Here is a 9,969-nt window from a genome sequence, read left to right on the forward strand (position 1 = left end):
AACTAAGTTTGTTATCTATATTGCCACCCAGGTCTCCTTCTCCTCCTGTGTTTTCCGTGTCATTTAGCTGTATTACTGTCACCTCCATCAACCAGGCTAGAAATCGGGTAGTCTTCCTAGATTATTATCTAACCTAAAATCAAACCTCTCACCAATCCTGACAATTCTACTTGTTAAGAAGTTTTCGACACACACACACACACAAAGGGAAGGAGCCATATTCTCGCTCGCGCTCGCCCTCGCGGCGGCGGCGGCGGCAGCGCAGGCGGGGAAGACGCGCAGCGGCCATTGAGTGCGCGCCGGCCAGGCGGCCGCGGGCGGAGCCAGCCCCCATTTCGAGCGGGGCTTCTCCCTGCACGGAGCCTGACAAAATGGGGGCGGCGGCGGCGCGGGCCTGCCGGGTGCACGTGGCGGCCTCGGGCCTGGGAGCCGGGCCGCGTCCCCTCGCGTCGGCGGCGCGGCCACCGAAAAATAACTAAACATGGGCAAAGGAGATCCTAAGAAGCCGAGAGGCAAAATGTCATCATATGCATTTTTTGTGCAAACTTGTCGGGAGGAGCATAAGAAGAAGCACCCAGATGCTTCAGTCAACTTCTCAGAGTTTTCTAAGAAGTGCTCAGAGAGGTGGAAGACCATGTCTGCTAAAGAGAAAGGAAAATTTGAAGATATGGCAAAGGCGGACAAGGCCCCTTACGAAAGAGAAATGAAAACCTATATCCCTCCCAAAGGGGAGACAAAAAAGAAGTTCAAGGATCCCAATGCACCCAAGAGGCCTCCTTCGGCCTTCTTCCTGTTCTGCTCTGAGTATCGCCCAAAAATCAAAGGAGAACATCCTGGCCTGTCCATTGGTGATGTTGCGAAGAAACTGGGAGAGATGTGGAATAACACTGCTGCAGATGACAAGCAGCCTTATGAAAAGAAGGCTGCGAAGCTGAAGGAAAAATACGAAAAGGATATTGCTGCATATCGAGCTAAAGGAAAGCCTGATGCAGCAAAAAAGGGAGTTGTCAAGGCTGAAAAAAGCAAGAAAAAGAAGGAAGAGGAGGAAGATGAGGAAGATGAAGAGGGTGAGGAGGAGGAGGAAGATGAAGAAGATGAAGATGAAGAAGAAGATGATGATGATGAATAAGTTGGTTCTAGCGCAGTTTTTTTTTCTTGTCTATAAAGCATTTAACCCCCCTGTACACAACTCACTCCTTTTAAAGAAAAAAATTGAAATGTAAGGCTGTGTAAGATTTGTTTTTAAACTGTACAGTGTCTTTTTTTGTATAGTTAACACACTACCGAATGTGTCTTTAGATAGCCCTGTCCTGGTGGTATTTTCAATAGCCACTAACCTTGCCTGGTACAGTATGGGGGTTGTAAATTGGCATGGAAATTTAAAGCAGGTTCTTGTTGGTGCACAGCACAAATTAGTTATATATGGGGATGGTAGTTTTTTCATCTTCAGTTGTCTCTGATGCAGCTTATACGAAATAATTGTTGTTCTGTTAACTGAATACCACTCTGTAATTGCAAAAAAAAAAAAAAAAAGTTGCAGCTGTTTTGTTGACATTCTGAATGCTTCTAAGTAAATACAATTTTTTTTATTAAAAAAAAAAAAAAAGAAGTTTTCAAATCTGTCCACTTTTGTCTCTGACAATTGCCTTATTCTAGATCTTTATCCTCTTTGCCTGGCCTGTTGCAGCCCCCAGCCTAACTGGGCCTCCAGCTGCCTCCCCCTTGACTCCATCCTAGTCACCGTTGCCAAACTGATCTTGTGACTCTTTTGCCTAAAACTTTTAAATGGCTAAATACCTACAGGATGAAATCCAACTTCCTTAATATGATATAGCAGAGATTAAAAATGTGTGTGTGTGTTTTCTTTTCTGCTGTTCTAGGATGCCTTTGCGTATTTCACTCCCTGTTCACCCCAGGAGTGTAAATCACGTTCTTGGCTTAGAGAGTAATCACACTTCAACCTCTTTCAGGTGAAGTAATCAGACCTGTTCTGTTGCAAGGGTCTGAGACGCCCCGAGAGCAGTCAGCGTCTTCAGCATGGAAGGGGGTATGGAAATAAGAACTTCGGTGTTTAATGGTTTAGAAAGGAGAAGCAAAGCTGACTTGCCTCTCTGGGCATGTGACTCAACTCCTGCTGAGCTGGACATGGACCTTCACCTGAGGCCCTAAGCCTTGAGGTTTATATGGAAAGATGAATACCAAATGCCAATAGCCTAGAAAAATATGCAAAAGAAGGCTGCGAGGAGGTCTTGCTTGAGAGGAAACTGGAGGTCATGGTAAGCGAATCAAGTTGGGACTGGGCTAGGAATAGACTCACCATCACCATCAAAATAAAAAAAGAAAGAAAGAAAAGAAAAAAAGTGAAAAAAACAGTGGAAATGAATAGAGAAAATAGAGAATCCAGAAATGGCTCACAGCGCATGTGAGAATTTAATATATGGCCATGGGAGTAGCTGAAATCAGTGAGGAAAGGCTATCTATTACAAAATAAAATAATTTCAGACCCCTGTTTTATATAAGATATAAAAATTAATTCAAGATAGATCAAAACTGAAAGGTAAAAAACAAAATAATAATATATAAATTCTATGAGAAAATCTAGGAGACTACATGTAAGAAGCAGAGGAGTTTCCCTTATCAAATACCAGAAACCAGACACTATTAAAAAAAAGAGATAGACGGCCGGGCGCGGTGGCTCACGCCTGTAATCCCTGCACTTTGGGAGGCCGAGGCGGGCGGATCACGAGGTCAGGAGATCGAGACCATCCTGGCTAACACGGTGAAACCCCGTCTCTACTAAAACACAAAAAATTAGCCGGGCGCGGTGGCGGGCGCCTGTAGTCCCAGCTACTTGGGAGGCTGAGGCAGGAGAATGGCGCGGACCCGGGAGGCGGAGCTTGCAGTGAGCCGAGATCGCGCCACTGCACTCCAGCCTGGGCGACAGAGTGAAGACTCCGCCTCAAAAAAAAAAAAAAAAAAAAAAAAAAAAGAGATAGACATATTTGACTACATGAAACCCCAAAATGTCATGTGACAAAAGATATAATTAAAAATGATCAGTTGGGTCTGGTGGCTCACACCTGTAATCCCAGCAATTTGGGAGGCTGAGGTGGGAGGATCATTTGAAGCCAGGAGTTTGAGACCAGCCTGGCCAACATGGTGAGACCCTGTCTCTTTTTTTTTTTTTTTTTTTGTTTGAGACGGGGTCTCACTCTGTCACCCAGGCTGGAGTGCAGTGGCCGGATCTCAGCTCACTGCAAGCTCTGCCTCCCGGGTTCACGCCATTCTCCTGCCTCAGCCTCCCGAGTAGCTGGGACTACAGGCGCCCGCCACCTCGCCCGGCTAGTTTTTTGTATTTTTTAGTAGAGACGGGGTTTCACCGGGTTCGCCAGGATGGTCTCGATCTCCTGACCTTGTGATCCGCCCGTCTCGGCCTCCCAAAGTGCTGGGATTACAGGCTTGAGCCACCGCGCCCGGCCGACCCTGTCTCTTTAAAAAAAAAAAAGTCAATGAAAAAGTCAAATGAAAATTGATAGACTTAAATATACCATAAATACTGGTAATATTCAAAACACTCCTACAAACTGATCCAAAAGAGTAAACAACCTCATCAAGAATAATTAGCAAACATTATAAAAAGGTAGTTCACAATGAGGCGAAGGTTCATGCCTGTAATCACGGCACTTCAGGAGGCTGAGGTGGAAGAATCACTTGAGGCCAGTAGTTCAAGACCATTCTGGGCACCATAGTGAAACCTCGTCTCTACAAAAAAATTTTAAAAAGTTAGCTGGGCATGGTGGCACATGCCTGTAGTTCCAATCACTTGAGCCCTGGAGTTCAAGATTACAGTGAGCTATGATGGCACTACTACACTCCAGCCTGGGTGACAGAGTGAGACCCTGTTTCTAAAAAATAATAATAATAAAAGAAAAAAATTAAAGAATTGGAAAAATTCATCTTTTGACTAGGCACGTTGGCTCATGCCTATAATTCCAGCACTTCGGGAGGCCGAGGTGGGTGGATCACCTGAGGTGAGTAGTTCGAGACCAGCCTGGCCAACATGGCGAAACCCCAGGCTACTAAACATACAAAAATTAGTTGGGCGTGGTGGCGTACTCCTGTAGTCCCAGCTACTCAGGAGGCTGAGGCAGGAGAATCTCTTGAACCTGAGAGGTAGAGGTTGCAGTGAGCCGAGATTGGGTTATTGCAGTCCAGCCTGGGTGACAGTGAGACTCTGTCTTTAAAAAAAAAAAAAAATTATCTTTTTCCACAAAGCTTCTCCTGTATACTTCCAGTGTGTTAGTTACCCCCTCCTTTGCATTGTCTCTAAAGTGTGGACAGGGTTGTATATTCACACTTATGACACACTAAAAATCTGTAATTTAAAAATGTCCACAGCTGTGCTTTGTAGATTGTGGCCACTGTGATGACAGGAATTGTGTCTTATTTATCTTCACATTCCATCATCACGGTGGACATTGTCCAAGGGCTGCAGCAACCAAGTACCACAAACAAAGTGGCTCGAAACAACTGAAATATATTGCTGCACAGTTCTAGAGGCTAGAAATCCAAAATGAAGTTGTTGGGAGGGACGTGTTCTCTCTAAAGGTTCTAGGGGAGAATCCCTCCTTGCCTTTTCCAGCTTCCAGGGGACGCCTGAAATCCTTGGTGTTCCTCCACATTCTAATCTCTGCCTCTGTCTCCACATGGGGTTTCCCTGTGTGTATTTCTCTATGTGTTCAAATCTCTCTCTTCTCATAAGTCTGTATATTTCTACCAGTCAAGATTGACTAAGCTTCATTTCCTACAGTTTGGTTAACGAAAGCAATCGCCATGTGGAATGTTACTTTTTCAACTGAAGGTGCTTCTCTGGTCTGCTGGGTCCCCTAGACGTAGTGCCTCTTCTCTGATTTGAGAATGTGTGTTCTAGTCCTGAATAATCCTAATTAGGATTGAATAAGGCCCACCCTAATACAGCATGACCTCATTTTAACTTGAATACACTTGCAAATTTAAGGTCAGGCATGGTGGCTCATACCTGTAATTCCAGCAATTTGAGAGGCCGAGGTGGGTGGATTGCTTGAGCCCAGGGGTGTGAGACCAGTCTGGGCAACATGGCAAAACCCTGTCTCTACAAAAAATACAAAGGCCGGGCGCGGTGGCTCATGCCTGTAATCCCAACACTTTGGGAGACTGAGGCGGGCGGATCATGAGGTCAGGAGCTCGAGATCATCCTGGCTAACATGGTGAAACCCCATCTCTACTAAAAGTACAAAAAAAGAGAGAAAAATTAGCCCGGTGTGGAGAATGGCATGAACCCGGGAGGAGGAGCTTGCAGTGAGCCGAGATCGGGCCACTGCACTCCAGTCTGGGCGACAGAGCGAGACTCCATCTCAAAAAAAAAAAAAAAAAAAAAAGACCAAAAATCAGCGGGACGTGATGGCACGTGCCTGTAGTCCCAGCCACTTGGGATGCTGAGGTGGGAGGATCCCCTGAGTCTGGGGAGCATGATGCTGCAATGAGCCATGCTTGTGCCACTGCACTCCAGCATGAGTGACAGAGGGAGACCCTGTCTCAAAAAAAAAAAAAGAAAAAAGAAAAATTTGTAGAACTTGTAACAAGCTATAAAATTTTAGTGATCTAAGAGAAAGTATACTAAAAGCAAAATGGACACCAATTATGTAGCCAACAATTCATGTCAATTACAGGGAGTGAAGTAATAATAATAAAATAAGTAGGCTGGGCCTGGTGGCTCACGCCTGTAATCCTAGCACTTTTGGGAGGCCGCGGCGGGTGAATCACCTGAGGTCAGGAGTTTGCAACGAGTCTGGACAACATGGTGAAACCCCATCTCCACTAAAAATACAAAAAATTAGCTGGGCATGGTGGTGGGCACCTGTAATCCCAGTTACTTGGGAGGTTGAGGCAGGAGAATTGCTTGAACCCAGGAGGTGGAGGTTGAGGTGAGCTGAGATCATGCCACGGCACTCCAGGCTGGGTGACAGACTGAGACTCTGTCTCGAAAAATATATATAGATAATAAAATAAAATATAATAAAATAAGTAAATATGGGAGTTATGAGAGATGAAATAGAAGATCTCATTTCTTTTTACGTTTCCTTATCCAGATTACGGAAACTCAAATAAAATAAAATTCTCGCTTTACACAGTTTGTACCTTAATTGCATTTAGAAATAAATGACGCACCACAGGTTGAAAGTGCAAAGATTAGGATTATTCAGGACTAGAACACACATTCTCAAATCATGGAAGGGTCACTATGTCTAGGGGACCCAGCAGACCAGAGAAGTGCCTTTGATTCAAAAAATAAATTCTACATTAACCAAACTGCAGCAAATGAAGCTGCATCAATCTTGACTGGTAGGAATATATAGACTTTAGTGTGAGAAAGCTTTGAAGGGGACTTGAGTTTTTAAAAAATTGAGAAACTCTAGTCAGGAAGAAGAGACAATGGTGTAATTCAGAAAGATGAACTGTAAAACAATTCAATATTTTCATAGAAAGAATGAAAGCCTGATTCTTCTTTGGGTCTGAAAAAAAGCATTTTGACCAATACTGGCTGGGCGGTGGGAGGGTCCCCTTTCTGGCTACAAACCAAAGAAGGGTTTTCTTCACTCCGTCTCTGGCCCAAAGACTATGGTTAGAGCCTTCTGGGTTTAGTCATTTACAGAATAGTGACTATTCTTGCAGGCCCCAAGGTTCAAAGGTTGATACATAAACCCAAAGTGAGTAAATGGCCTTGGTTTCTGATCTTGGAGATTTGAAGCCGGGCTCTCTGTCTCTACCCCTGAGAGTCTTGGGCCAGGTTGAAATGAATTCCAGACCAAAGTCGATGCTATCATCCATGTTTTTGTTAATTCAATTAATAAGTGGTACATGACTGGTAATAATTGGACAGTTGCAAAGGCTCAGATACAGCCCACAGGTGTCCCTGTAACCCAGAAAATCCCTACCTACAGAAAGGGATTTGTCTTGTTCTGCACCAGCTATATTGAATTCTGAATGGGTGGTTTTGCAGGAAGTAATTTAAGCTGTAAGACTATCTGAGCCTTCATAGGTAATATAGCTGTAGAACATATAGCAATTGAGATTCTCACATTAGATAACTGGGCCAAGGTCCAGAGACCAGCTCGTAGGAGAGAGATGGCTGATATCCAGGTGTTCTTGTCCCCAAGAATGGACTCTGAGCATTCCAATTCTGGCCCCATCTTGGGCAACTGCTATAGGGTTAAAGTTACAGGAGTTTTTTCTTTTCATGGGGACAGTTCTAACATTTATTTCAATCCTTTCTAGAAGAATTAGGTAGTAACTTATAGTATCCTGAACAATGTTCTGCAAAAGAAACCAGTGCTATTAAAAAAAAAGATCAGCAATAAGAAGAATTAAGAAGTAGATTAAACTTCTGTTACTTTTATCAGGGCGCAAAATCTTCCCCAGAGGCCCCAGTAGTATTCCTTCTGTATCTCATTGGCCAGAGTTTGGTCACATGTGCACTCCTAGATCAATCACTGACAAAGGTGTAGACTACCATGACTCGCTTGAGAACAATCAAATTGATTAAGGGTTCTGCTTTGCCTTACCACATTGCTGCACTCCCAATACCTAAATAACAACAGGGCTCTGTAGGCAAGGAAGACTTTGGATGGGTAGCAACAGAATGGACTGCAACAACACTGAAAAAAAAAAAAAAGCAGAAAATAGGGGACCATTTAATTCAGGTATCTGTACCTGATTCTTTATGTAACAGGACAAATACAAATTTGTCCCCATCTTGCCAAAGTAGACATCAACCTTGAATGGGGAGTAAAAACTCTTCTCTAGGTCCATGTATGCTGCAAGTAGCAGGCCCCATCATCAACTCTGAGGTCAAGCGGCCAACAGTAACATACGGTCGGTTCCTAGAGCTGGCTGAAAGTCTCAAACTTAAATCCTTTACTGGTTTTTCTCAGAATTTGTCTGGTTTGATAAATTGTAAAACAGCACAGAAGGCAGAAAAAGAACTTTAGAAATCAAGGAGATGTTGGCCAGTGGAGTGGCTCACGCCTGTAATCCCAGCACTTTGGGAAGCTGAGGTGGGCAGATTGCTTGAGGCCCGGAGTTTGAGACCTGCCTGGCCAACATGGCGAACCTCCGCCTTTACAAAAAATACAAAAATCAGCTGGGCGTGGTGGTGGGCGCCTGTAATTCCAGCTTCTTGGGAGGCTGAGGCATGAGAATTTCTTGAACCCGGGAGGCAGACATTGCAATGAGCCGAGATCGCGCCACTACACTCAAGCCTGGGAGGCAGAGAATCTGTTTAAAAGAAAGAAAAAGAAAAAAAAAAGTCAAGGAGCTATTACGCCAACATCAGAATCAGAAAGGACAAAGCAAACTTAGTTAATGTTGAACAAAACTTTGAAACTTAATGACTGTGAATGGCCAAATGCTACTCAACTATGAGTGACAGAAATAAAATAAAGCAAAAGACACTGCTACAGAGGCTAAAAACTTAGGCTATGTTGAGTGCTGGTGATTAGTTCTATTTTCTTTTTATAACAGACAGGGTCTCACTATGTTGCCCAGACTGGCCTCAAACTACTGGGCTCAAGCATTCCTGCCCCCCACTCATTCTATTTTTGAACATAAAGATATATGTGTGAGATATATAATTTTGTTAACAGAAATTCAATTTCTTTTGCCTCCACTAAAATAACAACAAATATTTACTGAACATTGCTTTAAAGAGGTGGCCTGTTACTACCCTGCCTAGAGCACCTGGCCTCGTTCTATCAGTGTGGCAGTGGGGTGCAAGAGACGGGCTTTGGCACTCAGGAAGCTGGCCTGGAATACAGGCTGTGAACTTGAACGAGTCCTCAGTCTTGTTAATTCTCAAATCCTCAGTTGCAAAATGGAAGCAACCTCTCTCAGAGTCCTTCTGTTCTTGATTTGCAGTAGGTCCTCAAGACGTAGTAGTTATCTTTAAGTTTGTCGGGAGCAGTGGTTTTGAATGTGTGGTCCCCGGACCAGCAGCATCGGCATAGCTAGGATGCCCTGCTGCACATTCTGGGGCTCCACCCCAGACCACTGAATCAGAGACCCCGAAAGGGAGGTTTTTCACAGGCCCTCCTGGGATTCTGACATGTACTCAGGTTTGAGAACTACTGGTGAGGAACATGGGCAATAAACCAGACCACCAAGGGTTCAAATCATCTTGCCTTCCCACTCTCTGGGTGAACTTGAGAAAGTTATCCAACTTCCCCATGCCTCAATTTCCCCATCTGCCCAATGAGGATAATAGTTATATCTAACTCATAGCACTGCTACGAGGATTGAATGAGATAATACACATAATGGACTTTAAATGGGACCTAGCACACAGAAGGTGTTTAATAGATGACAGCTGGTATAATTAATCATTAGTAGTTTCATTGTTGTTCTTGTTCTGCTATAAACATTTCCAGGGCAAAGGCTAGTCGGGTGAGGTGGCGGGCACAATGTTTTGACATCCCTAAACCTTCCTCCTGTTCTCTAGCTTCTGCTCTACTCCTATCCAAACTGGTTTGAGGAAACTTGGGAATGCTAAGATGTAAAAAAGTCAGTCTTTGCCAAGACATTGCTAAGTCTTGTCATGTTGAGACATCCAGTGTGCTGCTTAAATCACATCTGAACGGTTTATTGTTGTGCATCATGGGATTTAACAAGGCTGAACTGGTTCTCATTAGCTTAATCTTATTTTGAAAATACTAATGGTTTTTTTTTCTTTTTTAAATTTAAGAGGTAATTCATTGAAAGGATAAATACTGCATGATTCCACTTATGTGTGGTACCTAGAGTAAACTTCACAGAGACAGAAAGTAAAATGGTTGTTGCTGGGGTTTGGGGGAATGGAGGATGGGGAGTTATTGCTTAATGGGTGAAGAGTTTCAGCTTGAGAAGATGAAAACAGTTCTGGAGATGGATGGTGGTGAC

At 43.8% G+C, this 9,969-nt stretch overlaps 1 pseudogene across 1 annotated transcript; it reads left to right on the forward strand.

The window, feature by feature from the left end:
• Positions 1 to 464: 464 nt before the first annotated feature.
• LOC112624596 lies at positions 465 to 1,606 on the forward strand (annotated as a pseudogene). Its single transcript, XR_003119436.1, has one exon. The product of XR_003119436.1 is annotated as a high mobility group protein B1 pseudogene (transcript).
• The last annotated feature ends 8,363 nt before the right edge of the window (positions 1,607 to 9,969 follow it).

The sequence above is a fragment of the Theropithecus gelada genome, chromosome 5 (assembly GCF_003255815.1).
Source record: "Theropithecus gelada isolate Dixy chromosome 5, Tgel_1.0, whole genome shotgun sequence".
NCBI lineage: Eukaryota > Metazoa > Chordata > Mammalia > Primates > Cercopithecidae > Theropithecus > Theropithecus gelada.